This window comes from Microcebus murinus, chromosome 4 (genome assembly GCF_040939455.1).
Source record: "Microcebus murinus isolate Inina chromosome 4, M.murinus_Inina_mat1.0, whole genome shotgun sequence".
NCBI classification, from domain to species: Eukaryota; Metazoa; Chordata; class Mammalia; order Primates; family Cheirogaleidae; genus Microcebus; species Microcebus murinus.
In genome coordinates, this window is record NC_134107.1 from 33,240,263 (window position 1) to 33,253,083 (window position 12,821).

Genomic DNA, 12,821 nt, shown 5'->3' on the forward strand with positions numbered 1-12,821 from the left:
CGTTGAGGTTAAAAAGAAACCGAAATAGGACCAATCCAAACGAAGCCCCATAGACTGGACAAAAAATTGTCAGACTGGCCAGAATGGCATTAGCTTGCTCACTGTCTCTGCCAACACTGTGACACTACAATCACACACTGCTGCAGTGATATCAGTGGGGTAAAAAAAACTCCACTCTATAGAATACATGGTCACATTATTGCTAGTGAGAGGTGAATGGAAGGCCGGGGTGAGTTTGCTGCCAATTGCTGGTTGCCTTATATCCAAATCAGTGTTAATATGGGACTCGCGACTAGGGTTTCACTGTAATAAATCTAAAATCATGAGCAGTGCTCAGAGAAATATGCATTACCCCTTCAATTTCTAAGACTGTGTCATTGTTGTAATTGTAGTCCCTATATCTTGTTTCTTTTACATTTCCTTACAGGTATAGCCCAGAGTCTCTCAAGCTCAGCACTGTCGACGGTTTGGGCTTGATGATTCTCTGTTGTGGTGGGCTGTCCATGCACGGTAGAGCAGTTAGCATCTCCCTGGCCTCTACCCACTAGATACCAGCAGCACATCCCCCTGCAGCTGTGACAACCAAAAATATCCCCAGACATTGCCAAATGTCCCCTGGGGGACAAAGTTGCCCCTGGGACTGGGGGTGAAGAACTACTGCTCCAGCCCTGTGGTACTTGGCGTTATCAGAAGGCCCACCAGCCAGCCCACGGTTATTGGGTACGTGGTAGAAGGTACTAGCAGCCCACAGCGTGGTGGGAGCCATGTTGGGACATGTCTCCATCAGCCCGAAGGTGAGTGTGGCTGGGCTGAAGGGTTTGGAGGTGAGGGAGAGAACGCTCACGGCCTGCTCGGGGCCCAGGAGCACCGTGTGTGGAGCGGAAGTGGCTGAGAAAGCAGACAGGTGGGTTGGCATTGGAGTGTCTCAAATGGCCACACACAGCCGGAGGGAGCGGAGACTCTCAGGAGCTCTCTTGGGTAACAAGGCGTCTTGTCAGGACTTGGGGTCTGTAGATGGACAGGGACACCATGGGGCTGACCCTCATCCTGGGTGCAAGGTCTCTTCCCCCGCACCTGGGCTTTGCCGTCTTCCCCTCTGTGCTCGCCGGCAGTGCAGACGCTGCTCCTCTCGCGCCCCCCGCCTCTCTTGGGGTGCTTGCTTCTCCCAGCTCCTGGTTCCTGTTGGTTTGCTTCTCTCTGAAGCTTTCTCTTTACATTCTACAGGGAGACTGAGTCTGACTGGCTTAACTAGGCGCCGTTATCCTCACTGGACAGAGCGTTGGTGCTGGCCACATCGTAGGTCACACTCCGCCTGCAGGTGGACGGCATTTGGGTCAGGTGCCCAGCCGTGGTCCAATTCTGGGCCCTCTCTTGCTTGTGGATCAGCCTGGGGCTGCTTCCCACATTAGGGATTGTGACAATGACTGGTACTATGGTTGACATGTCTGGAATGACAACCTGAGGAGTTCGGATTCCAATTCTGTAAACATGGAGCAGGGTGCCCAGGATTCTGAAGGAGTGAAAGCTGACGCCCGAGGGCGCCGTGTTGGAGAGGGGTGGTCCCCTGGGTAAGCCAGGGCTGGTTCAGACCCCAGTTTATTCACTTACCAGCACGTACCTTCAGGCAGATTTAACCACTGTAAGCCTCAGTCTAGAGATTGGGATGATCGCGGCACCTACGTCTCCAGAGGACAGGGACTTTGCCTTTTTGCTGCTGGGTCCCAAGCTCCCAGCACAGTGCCTGGCACGTAGTAGGTTCTAGTGTCTGTTTATTCAATAAGAATAGCAGCATTTGTTGAGCATTAACAACATCCCAAGTGCTGTTCTAAGCACTTTACGTGTGTCAACTCCGTCCTCACAGTGGTGATAGGAGGTAGAAACTGTTATTATCCTCCTTTTACAAGCAAGAAAATTGAGATCCGGAAAAGTTAAGTCATGTAGTGGAGACACCTATGAAACATCCAGGCAGCTGGCCGTGGAGTCCGAGCTCTTTACGGCTGTGTCATGTCCCTTCAAGATCTGTGTTTATACTCTATGAAAAGATAAGCCCTTAACAGATGGCAGCCACTTATAAAAAAATAAAACACTCCCCATTAAAAGGTAGGTCCTAACAACAATGGGAAGTACCTACGAGGTATTACACAAACACTTTTCAGCTGGGCAGTCTGTCTGTCCCTCTGTCTCTCTGGTAGGTTGGTATAGTTCAAAATAACAGTCAATGATGACACAGAGTTTACTGTGTTCTAAGCACTTTATGTATATTAACTCAATTTTTCTAAAGATCCAGTGAGGCCAGCATATAGTATCCTTTCCATTTACAGAAGAAAAAAGAAAAAGAGGCGCAAAGAAGTTAAGTAGTCGCTCAAAGTCACACACCCAGGAAGTGGCAGTGCTGGGATTGAACACGGGGGTCTGGCTCATAACTGCTGGGTATGCTACCTCAGGAGAGTGCCCTGCATGATTATGATGATATGATCTACCTGTCCCGTGCAACTCTGTGAAGACTTTCCAGAGTCTCTCTTTCTACAAGCAAAGGTGAAAGTATTTTAAATCCCAAATGTGTGATTCAGAGTCATGGCATGAAAATGTGCTGCCTAAGTTGGGTGCAATCTCTTTTGTGGCTTTTCAGTGTCTGGACATTTACCTAGATTATCTTGAATACACTGTGAACTCGTTAGGAGCCATTCTCTCATCCAGAGCTGCCTCATACCAGGATCCTGACCAATGGGGCTTCCAAACCCATATGAACCTATTTAAACATGACTCAGAATTGCTTTGATTCACTGTGCTCAAGGCAACATGGAGGGTTCCAGAGGGGGGTGAGGCAAGCTTCTCGGCCTTGAGAACGTGTAATCTGGCAGGGCCAGTCCACTGCGAAAGCAACCAAATGTGTGATAGTAACAGGCAGAGTAAAGAAGCGCTCGGTTAAGGCATAAACTGTGTGTCATGAAAATGCTGCAGATGGAGGGATTAATTTGGCCTGGGGAGGGGGAATATTTCACCTGGATTGAAAGGAACAGTGATCATTCTGTTGGAAAGGAGGGCATGGTGCTTGCAGACAGGTGAGGCGACAAAAGTCAGTTGGGATTAAGTTGTTAGGGGGTCCTAAATGGCAACTGAAGGCGTTTGAACAGTTTTCTGCAGGCAGTGGGGAGCCACTGAAGGATTTAGAGCAGGAGAGTGACATAATCAGCTTATGTTTTAGGAAGATAAGTGGCTCAATGTGAAGGCTGGACGGGGAGGGAGGGACTGGCTGCTGTGAGGCCATCTCTTAGGAGGTCACTCCAGTAGCCCGGATGAAGGATGGTGGGGCCCTATGGGGTCAGTGGACACAGGAATGGGAGGGGGAGACAGCTGTGTATGATAGTGACAGTGAGACGACGTGATCCGGTTCCTGATCAGTCAGAGGCGATGGAGGGGCTGACGTGTGGTTCCCATCAAGACGAGTTTGCCTTGACAGAGCAGCAACAGAGGGGGCCAGATCCTGTCCTCCTTTCCCCTGACTCAGTAGCACTACATAGTAAAAGCCTGAAGCCACACAACCTACAAGTGAAGTATTGGTCCTATCTCCCGAAGAATACCTGATACCTAGAGATCCCAGGCCTTTTCTTCTGGAAGTTGAGTTAATCAGAAGCGGGGTGTTATGCCACGTTTAATTCTACCAGCACCAAACCCACAGCCAGGAAGCAACTGGGATTAGGGGCCGTGTGCGCAGGTCAGGGGGGAGAAGATGTTTGAAGAAGCAAGTTCAGAAATGGGAGAGCCGTGACTCAGGAACATGTGAGATCTGACCCAGGGAACGTGGGAAGGCGCTGAAGTTCAAGCTCACCCATGAGACTTGTAATCCCCCAAAGACCTACCTCTGGTGGGGGGCTCATGCCTGAGGTGTCTTTTTCTGGGTGTCTCAGGTGAGTTTCCCTCCTTCACCTGAGCCTGGCAACTAGGTTAGTATCTGTGCCCGCCGTCCACACTTCCCCTTTACTGTCATTCATTACTCAAAACTGCCCAACCCTACATAGGACAGTGCCATTATTAGGCGCTGGGGATACATGAATGAATTCACACTTAGGCTCTGGACTCACAGACCTCCTAATCCCTTGGGGGTGGAACGAAAGAAATCAAGGGCTGTAAAATTCAAAGGAGAAAGTGATTCATTTAGCCTGGAGGAGGCTAATGAGGGTATACTTTGGTGATCTCCACCCCAGGAGGGACGATGTTGAACTGGATGGATTTTGAAGAATGAGGAGCAAACCAAATGAGGATGTGGGGGCAACAGCTCAAAGCCCTGAAAGCGTCAACGGGGTGTGGTTCTCAAAGGGATAGAAAACAGAAGTAGGGCGAGGAAGGAATTGTCAAAGTGAGGATGAGGATGGAAAAGTAGATCGTGGTGCTGAGGAGTTGAGTGGTGGGAGAGACTCGATCCCGTCGTGCTTCAGGGCTGCAGGGTGGAGGAGAGATGAGGGAGGAGGGGTGGGAGCTGCTGTAGTGTCCCAGAGCAGAGCTGCTGAAGGCTGGCATTCCCAGGCGGGGCACACGGAGGAGGCTGGAAAGCAGCTGTTGCAGACACAGAATTTACGGAGCTTGGTGACTGTGGATGCAATGGGTTTCTAGAAGGAACACACCAAGGAGGTGGTGGGTCTCTGGCCCAACCTGCACCTGCCTGGCTGGGGGTAGGTCTGTGTGTCTCCAGTCTGCCTCGTTCCTCTCAGGATGCCGACATCTCGCAGTGGTCACTGGGAAGACTGACGGCAATCCTGCTCTGTGCTTGATGCGGAGCCGGACAGCTGCCCACAAACACACAACCTTAGCAAAAGCAGCCTCAGGAGACTGCCAGAGGAGGGGGGATTTCATTTTCATTTCACGAATCAAACTTGCAGTTTCAGGAAGGCCAGGTTTTAGTCTGTGGTTGAGTGAGGAGTCAGGGACTGCTTTCGTAGCAAAAAGAGGGCAGCCGTTCAGGACTGGCCCCCTCCGGCCCCTCACGGGGCCACAAGGGGAGGCTTTTAAGAGGATGCTGTTTGGAAAAAAAAGAAATAAAGCAGAGAGTAGGGTGGGGGAGATGTCAAAAATCAGGAACAAAAACGCTCAGGCACAACTCCAAGCCCGGCTGAGGAGTTGCCAGGAGGCCAGGTGCTGCTGCTGGAAGCCACACTTCCCACTTGGCACTGCCGTCTGTCATGGCGGCGTTTCCTGTGCTGGGCCGGAGGCCGTCTCCCCACTGGGGGGGGGCTCGCCGGGGTGTTTCAGAGAGAGACAGACAGAGACAGAGACAGACAGAGATCAGAAGGCCCCGTGAAGTTGTTCCCTCTGAGGGCTCGAGGGAGAGGTGGTGATGGGCCTGCCCTCTCCATTTCTCCCGTGAATTCATTCTCCTGCCCGGTTCTTCCCAGGAACGCCTCACGGTGAAGCTGAGGAAATGCCTTCTTGGTTGGGCCCTTCGCGGCCCCGGCCCAGGCAGATCTCCCCTGCAAGTCTCAGAGCCTCTTCAAGGACGCGGCCCAAATCCTGTTCTGGGACTGGAGCTGTTGTCTTCTAGAATCAGAGCACAGGGCTGTCCAGCCTCCAGGGTGCTGTTCCTTACACGTTTTCCAGCCTCTCCTGGTTCTGTTTCATTCCTGTGGGGAATCATGAGGGAGAAATGTGGAAGACACGTGTCTCTCGACACTAAGAATGCGTCTTTAAGTGGTTGAAATGGGCTTCCTGCTTCTTCCAGCCATGGAGACTAATTCTCACTTTCATCTGGTGATTTTTAACCCAAGTCTATGCAGTTGGATAGGAATGAACTGAAACTAGCCCAGCCAGTTACTCAGCTGACATTTATTGAGTACCTACTGGATGCTGGGCACCGCAGAGGGTGGAAAGCACGCAGTGTAATGAGAGACCACACTGGTTTCCAAAACAGTGTGACTTGGCCTCTAGGGTCAGAGGACCTGGGTTTGAATCATTACTTCTTCTTTTACCAACTGCAAGGCCTGGGGCAGGTTGTTAGCCTCTCTAAGCCTCAATATTCTCATTTGTAAATGAGGAATCATGTACCTACTTTTTAAAAAATTTTTTTAAATTTTTATGTTTTAGCATATTTTAAATTTTTATTTATTTATTTATTTATCTATTTTTAGTGTATTATGGGAGTACAAGTGTTAAGGTTACATATATTGCCCATGCCCCCCTTCCCCCTCGAGTAAGAGCTTCAAGCGTGTCCATCCCCCAAACGCATGTACCTACCTTATAGGACTATGAGGGTTGTATGAGATAGTCCACTTAAAGCACTAATTAGCACAGTGCCTGGTGCATAATAAGGACTCAATAGGTGGCAGATAGACTCCTGAAAGAGGTTAGCACTAGGTAATGTGGGAATGCCAGAGATGAGCCCTGATTGAGCTTTGCCTGGAGGAGGGGACACCTGACCACAACCTTAAAAGGCAAGTAGGAAAGAGGCAACAGGGAGGTAATAGAAAGCTTCAATTTGGGAAAGGTTATGGTTAAAAAGCCACCTTGAGCCCGGTGCAGTAGTGTGTACTTGTAGTCCCAGTTACTCGAGAGGCAGAAGTGGGAGAATCTCTTGAGGCCAGGAGTTCAAGACAAGCCTGGACAACATTGTGAGAGCCTGTCTCTAAAAAATAAAATAAATAAATAAAAATCAAAAGTTTAAAAAGCCACCTTGGAAGCCTTATGCAATGTCAATATTACACTCACTGACCAGGTCTGAGATGGGCATGATGATTAAACATTCTCCAAAGGGTCTTGGGAGTTAAGCTTAGCCTTTAGGGGTTGCAGCGTTTGTAAAATAATGAAAGCACTAAACTGGCACAAAAGCAACAAGCTTTGTGGTGGTATTCTGGCTTGTAATTTGCATTAGACATAATTACATTTCCTAAGCATAAAAGGAAATATTTGTGATCTGCAGAGAGGGGGCCCGAACACACAAAGGCAGGTCTTTCTTGGTTCCCTGACCCATTAAGTGACAATTATGGTACCTGTGTTAAACGTCTTCTAAGTGAAATAACTTGCCATAGCTCTGTTCCGCTAATGCTTGAGTAATAGCATTTCCTCCCTCAGTTGCGTAAATGCCAGCATTTATGATTTTAAATAATAGCACATAAAAGCCCAGAAGGAATCTCTGAAGTATTTGCTGGCTTTCTTTGCCACCCGATTTAGAATTTCAAGTCCTTTTCCTCCTTTATTTTCTCCTCCTAAGAAACTGTTGACCCCACTGTAGCATCAAGGAGTAGGAACGGCTATGTATAGCAGGAAATTCCAAATAACAGGGAATTAAATCAGATTGCAATTTTTTTCATATAAAAGAAGTCCAGAGGTAGGCAGACATGGCTGGTATGACAGGGACCCAGGCTCCTGCTGTCTTTCTGCTCCACCACTGCATGACATGGCTTCCATCCTAAGGCCATGCATGCTTCAGGACGGCTGCTAGGGCTTCACCCATCGTGACAGCAGGAGGAGGAAGTGGGGAAGGACAGGTGAGCAAAACTTGCGGCTGAGCCAGCTTCCCTGAGGAGTTTTTCTGGAAGCCCCACATAATACTTTTGCAAACCACTCACTGGGCAGCACTTAGTCTCTTGACCACACTGTCTGCAAGGGAGGCTGGAAAATGTAGTCTTTTAGTCGAGCCAGTGCGTTGTCACCTGGGATAGCATTGGGGTTCTGTTATCAAAGAAGGGAGGATTGGACACTGGGTAGTAATCACAGTCTAGTCCATACTGTCTTCTTTGAGGCATTTTTATTTATACCACTTGCCTGTAATTTTATGTGTACCTTGCTCAGGAGGGTATCTGTGGTCTCTGTGGGGAAGTGACTATTTTGTCCTCATTTTTGGTCTGGCCCCATGAGGCATCTCAAAGACTGTCTACAGCCTGGAGAAAAATGCCAAGGCTTGTTTAAAAGGAATGTGAGATGGAGACCCAGCATTTCCTACTTTTTTTTTTTTTTTTTTTTTTTTTTTTTGAGACAGAGTCTTACTCTATTACCTGGGCTAGAGTGCTGTGGCATCAGCCTAGCTTACAGCAACCTCCAACTCCTGGGCTCAAGCAATCCTTCTGCCTCAGCCTCCCGAGTAGCTGGGACTACGTGCCACCATGCCCGGCTAATTTATATATATATACTTTTTTTTTAGTTGGCCAATTAATTTCTATTTTTAGTAGAGATGGGGTCTCACTCTTGCTCAGGCTGGTTTCGAACTTCTGACCTTGAGCGATCCTCCTGCCTTGGCCTCCCAGAGTGCTAGGATTACAAGCGTGAGCCACCATGCCCGGCCCACTTCCTATCTTGAATCCCAACCCTTTGAACTTCATTCTTGACTTCATTGTCTTAACTGCCTTCATGTCAGCCTGTTACTTCCTATTATTTAAACAACCGCCTTGACTCTCCTGTTTGATGTACCCACTGGCTACTTACACTACCCAAGCTCTGTTTTCTTTACTGCTGGACTCCCCTATCTCTGAAGCAGAGACATTCCATGGGTAGTCCTTTGGGTAATGTCTCCAGAAGCCCCCTTACCTGTGCCCTGTTTTCAAGTTGGATTCCCTGGGAAAAACTGAGCCCTATGGGGACACCCAGACATTCAGAATGAAAGGAAAGGGTCAGGGCTGTCAGAGCAGCTGACTGTGACCAGGTATGGGGGGAGGAGAGGGCAGAGATGGGGGTAAAGCATCTCAGCTCAGACAGGAAACTCAAGTAAGATAACAGTTCCCTAAAATCTGGAGATCGCATTTGTAATAAAGAGTGGGATAGCCCACAGCTGCATGGTCGAGTTTTTAAAGAAAAAATTAAAAATAACTCCTATTGCCTTTTTCCTTTTACAAAAGCAACACAGCTCTATTGTTAGAAATTTTTAAATTGTGGATTAGTGGAAAGATTGCAATTAAAAAGCACCATGATTCCATTACATAATGATAACTACTGTGAACAAGGTAAATATCCTTCCAGACCTTTCTCTGTACATTCATGTATATACAAATACAGTCATGCACCACTTAATGATGAGGATATGCTCTAAGAAATGCATCAATGGGTGATTTTGTCATTGTGCCAACATCATACAGTGTACTTACACAAACCTAGATGGGGCAGGCTTGCATACCTAGGCTATATGATGTGGCCTATTGCTCCTAGGCTACAACCCTGTACAGCATGTTACTGTACTGAATACTGTAGGCACTTGTAATGCAATGGTAAGTATTCGTGCATCTGAACATATCTAAACATAGAAAAGGTACAATAAAAATATGGTGTTATAATCTTATGGGGCCACTGTCATGTATGCGGTGCATCATTGACTGAAATGTCATTATTTGGCACATGACTGTATTTTTAAATAAAATAAGAATTATATTGCTGATAACTGTTTTTATTCTATGCTATTTTGATTTTATAATATAGAATGGACATTTTTTCCTCTGCCAAAAAATATAATTCTATTTTAGACTGCTGATATTCCCTTGAATGGGTACCATATTTTAATGAATTAATCAATTATTGAGCAACTTTTCACTAAATAATATTAATACTAGGAAGAATGTCTATATAGCTAAATATCTGCATGCATCCCCCTGCATTTATTTGGCATAAATTCCTAAGTAAATTGAGAGCCTCAATAATGCACATATTTTTAAGACTTTTGGTCAACACGCCCAGTGGGTTTCTCCCCAAGGGGCAGCCAGTGCAGTAGCCCAGGCAGCCATCTTGCCTTTGCATCTCAGATGAAGACTGCCACCTTTGGTAGCTTTGTAATTACTTCCGCCCCAAACCACACATTCTGCCCAATGGCAGCAGAGTGCACACACACTTACTCTGTAGGAAAAGAGTACAATGAAGAGGGAAGGGAGGGATCGGAGTGTGAACTCCCAAGGCATGAGAGGATAGGATTGGCCCTTCTGTCGGATGGTTTGGGGAAGCCACGTGCCCCAGAGGATGAGCCCAGCACAGAGACTGAGCTAGAAGAATTCAGTGTGTGCCACTGAACAGCTTTTGCTCACACTCCCCTCAGCCACTAGCGGGAAAAACCTCCTCACAAACATCATGGCTTGAAGTATCTGCATCTTCTAAGTCCTGTGGAAAAACAGTGGAAACCAAATGGTTGACGGAGAACAAGAATGTGGAGGAGGAGACGCAGGCCAGAGTCATGGAGCCATTCAGGTGCCATCTCCTCTCTGACAGGGACCTGCTGCCCACCTCACCCAGCCTGGGGCCAGTTGGTGAGCCCACCAGGAGCTGTCCCCAGCCCTGAGTGATCCTGGCACAGCTGTAGCTCCCAGGCTCTCGGCTCTCCTGCTCAGGAGGCCCAGCCCTCTTTCCCTCACTCTGCCCTCAGCCCGTTGAAGTAAGCTGCTTGCTCGTTTTGCTAAGGAACTGAGCTCAGAACCTTTTGACCTTGAGCCTTCCCTGGCTCCAGGGGACTGAGGCTGATGGGGCCAAGGCAGCTCTGAGGGGAGAGACTGTGTGTCTCTTATGTTCTGTGAGTCTCTCAATCTGTCTCTTTTTCCTATCTAGTTGCACGGATATGGTTCCCTTACCTCTTTGCCAGGCTTCTTTGGTGAATAAAACCACTGAGAGAGGAAGACAGGCAGACAGACAGACAGGGAAGGGTCTTCCTACAACAGCAAGCAGCTGAGAAGCAGCACAAAGGACACAGAGAAATGGGCCCCTGGTGCCACTAGCCACAGGAGATTTAAGAAAAGAAAAAGCCACTACAACTCCCAACCTGCTGTCAAGGAGCTCCCAGCATGGCAGGGGAGATGGACACCAACCTAAATGTCCACAGTGAACTGTGACCGGTTAGGGAAGAGGTATGGACGGGGGCTGAGGGAGCAGAGGACAGAAGGAGCCTAACTCTGCCAGGACCCAGCGTCCCAGAAGGGTTTCAGACCAGTGGAGTCTGGGGCGGGAGGAGTTTGCCAGGTTGAAAGCAGAGGCTGGACAGCAAGGCATGGGGACAGTCTGGGCAGAAGCGTGGAGAGCTGAATGCTGAATGCAGGGAGTCTGGAGAAAGGAAGTTCTGTAGCCTGGAGGGCCTGGGTTGTTGTGTTTGGGAGGAGGAACATCATCTTCTTGGCAGTTTGGAAGCCATTTCTCAGGAGCAACAAAAAGGTTGCAGAGACAGGGAAATTAGTCTTGGAGGACAGTGGGGAAAGGTTTGAGGGAAGAAGAAGGATTTGAAGAGGGGGAAAGACAGAGGACAGGCATCCCGGGGGGATGGGGGACGGCATGAGCATTGGAGGTGGCTGAGGAGAGGCCAGCCTGGTCAGCGGGAGGATTGGTGTGGGGTGGTGTTGAGAGTTGAGGCTGCAAATAGATCCACATGGGGAGCAAGGAGGTATCGGAGGATTTGGGGCAAATACAGGTGCATTAAAGTAAATATTTTAGGAGGAGTCATTTCTTGGCCACTTATAGATGTTTGAGTAGGGAAGAGACTAGAGGAATCAGGCCAGTGATGAGGTTCTTGTAGAAATCATGTAAATTTCCTATAAATTCTGTCTCCTTTGCTTCCTGCTTGTGGGGGTTCTAGAGGTACTGTTACCCCAGGGATTGAAGAAAAATCATCAGAAAACATCTGTCTTAGACTGTGTTATTTTAGTTCCCTGCAGAGATGGCTTTTTCGGTTTCAACTTGAAGCTTTGTGCTTGCCTGACATAAGAAGTTCTGAAGAACATTTCCTTATCTTTTGCTAAGCTGCAATTAAACACATTGACAGTCTTCTTACTTAGTGACCTTTTTGTAAGTAACCACACAATCAGTTGCTCTCAGATTTAGCATGAGAAAGGAAATATGTCTATCTACTCAAACTTACATGTTACCTTAAGGGCATTAGGTGAGAACCGTATATCCCAGTGCATTTAGCACTTTTCCCTTGGCTGCCAGGAAGCTCAGAACTACATTTGCCTAGCAAATGTGGTGACTACTTTACTCTGCTGCTCTCTGTTCTTTCTTATTGACTCCTTATCTTTCTTTAAAAAAATACATTTTTCTACTTATTCTTTTTATGTTTGAATAATGTAATCTACCTCAGATACTTCTGGGAGATAGGCTGGTATGTAATATGATTAAGTCTTAAATGAAATCATTTCCTCTTCCCTGGAAAGGCGGCTCTTACTGAGCTTTTGCAGGTAGCTAAAAAGCCTCTCTCTGCTCCCGTTGGCCCTGGCTTGTGTCTGCTGGTGGTGCCCAGCCGGCCTCTGGATCAGTTAGTTCATCCTGGCCAGGCTCCTTGGTAAGATGCACTCACTCCGAGCCCATCCGCCTCTGTTCGCTGGCCTTTTTGGCTTGAGATGTTTTCTGTCTTTTCTATATTTCAAAGCTTTGTGGTAAATAATCAATTCAAACCAGCACTGAGTCTCTCTTTCTGTAATTCTAAAAACCCATTAAATTATATTGTTGGGAGAAAACAATAGCTGTGCTAATCATGCCCTGTGCATGCGCATCTTAATTTCCCCAGAGGCCTGAATATGAATTTTTACTAACATGTTAATTTTGTGTGTTAATCAGTAGCTGTAGGCCGAATGAATGGATTGACTATGTAAAACTGTTTGATATTGAAACAACTCCTTTTGACCCCCTCAAATTGGCTTCATTCCCCTAAAGACGGTTAAAGTTAATTAAGCACTCAATAGGTTTATGGTGTTTAAATTAAAATATATTACTCCTCATTGTGTAGTCATCAAGTGAGAAAGACATCCTCCTCCTGGCTGCCTGGCTGGCTAATGGGCTTATCAAAATTCATGATGTAATAAGAAGGCGGACAAGTGCATGAGAGGCTCTGGCTGTCACTCAAGGAAAAACACTGACCACTTTTGCCCACTAGAGGGCAGAAG

General features: G+C 47.5%; 1 pseudogene; it reads left to right on the forward strand.

Moving 5' to 3' along the window:
• Positions 1–12,821, forward strand: part of LOC142870535 (uncharacterized) — a 92,801-nt pseudogene that overhangs the window by 37,889 nt on the left and 42,091 nt on the right.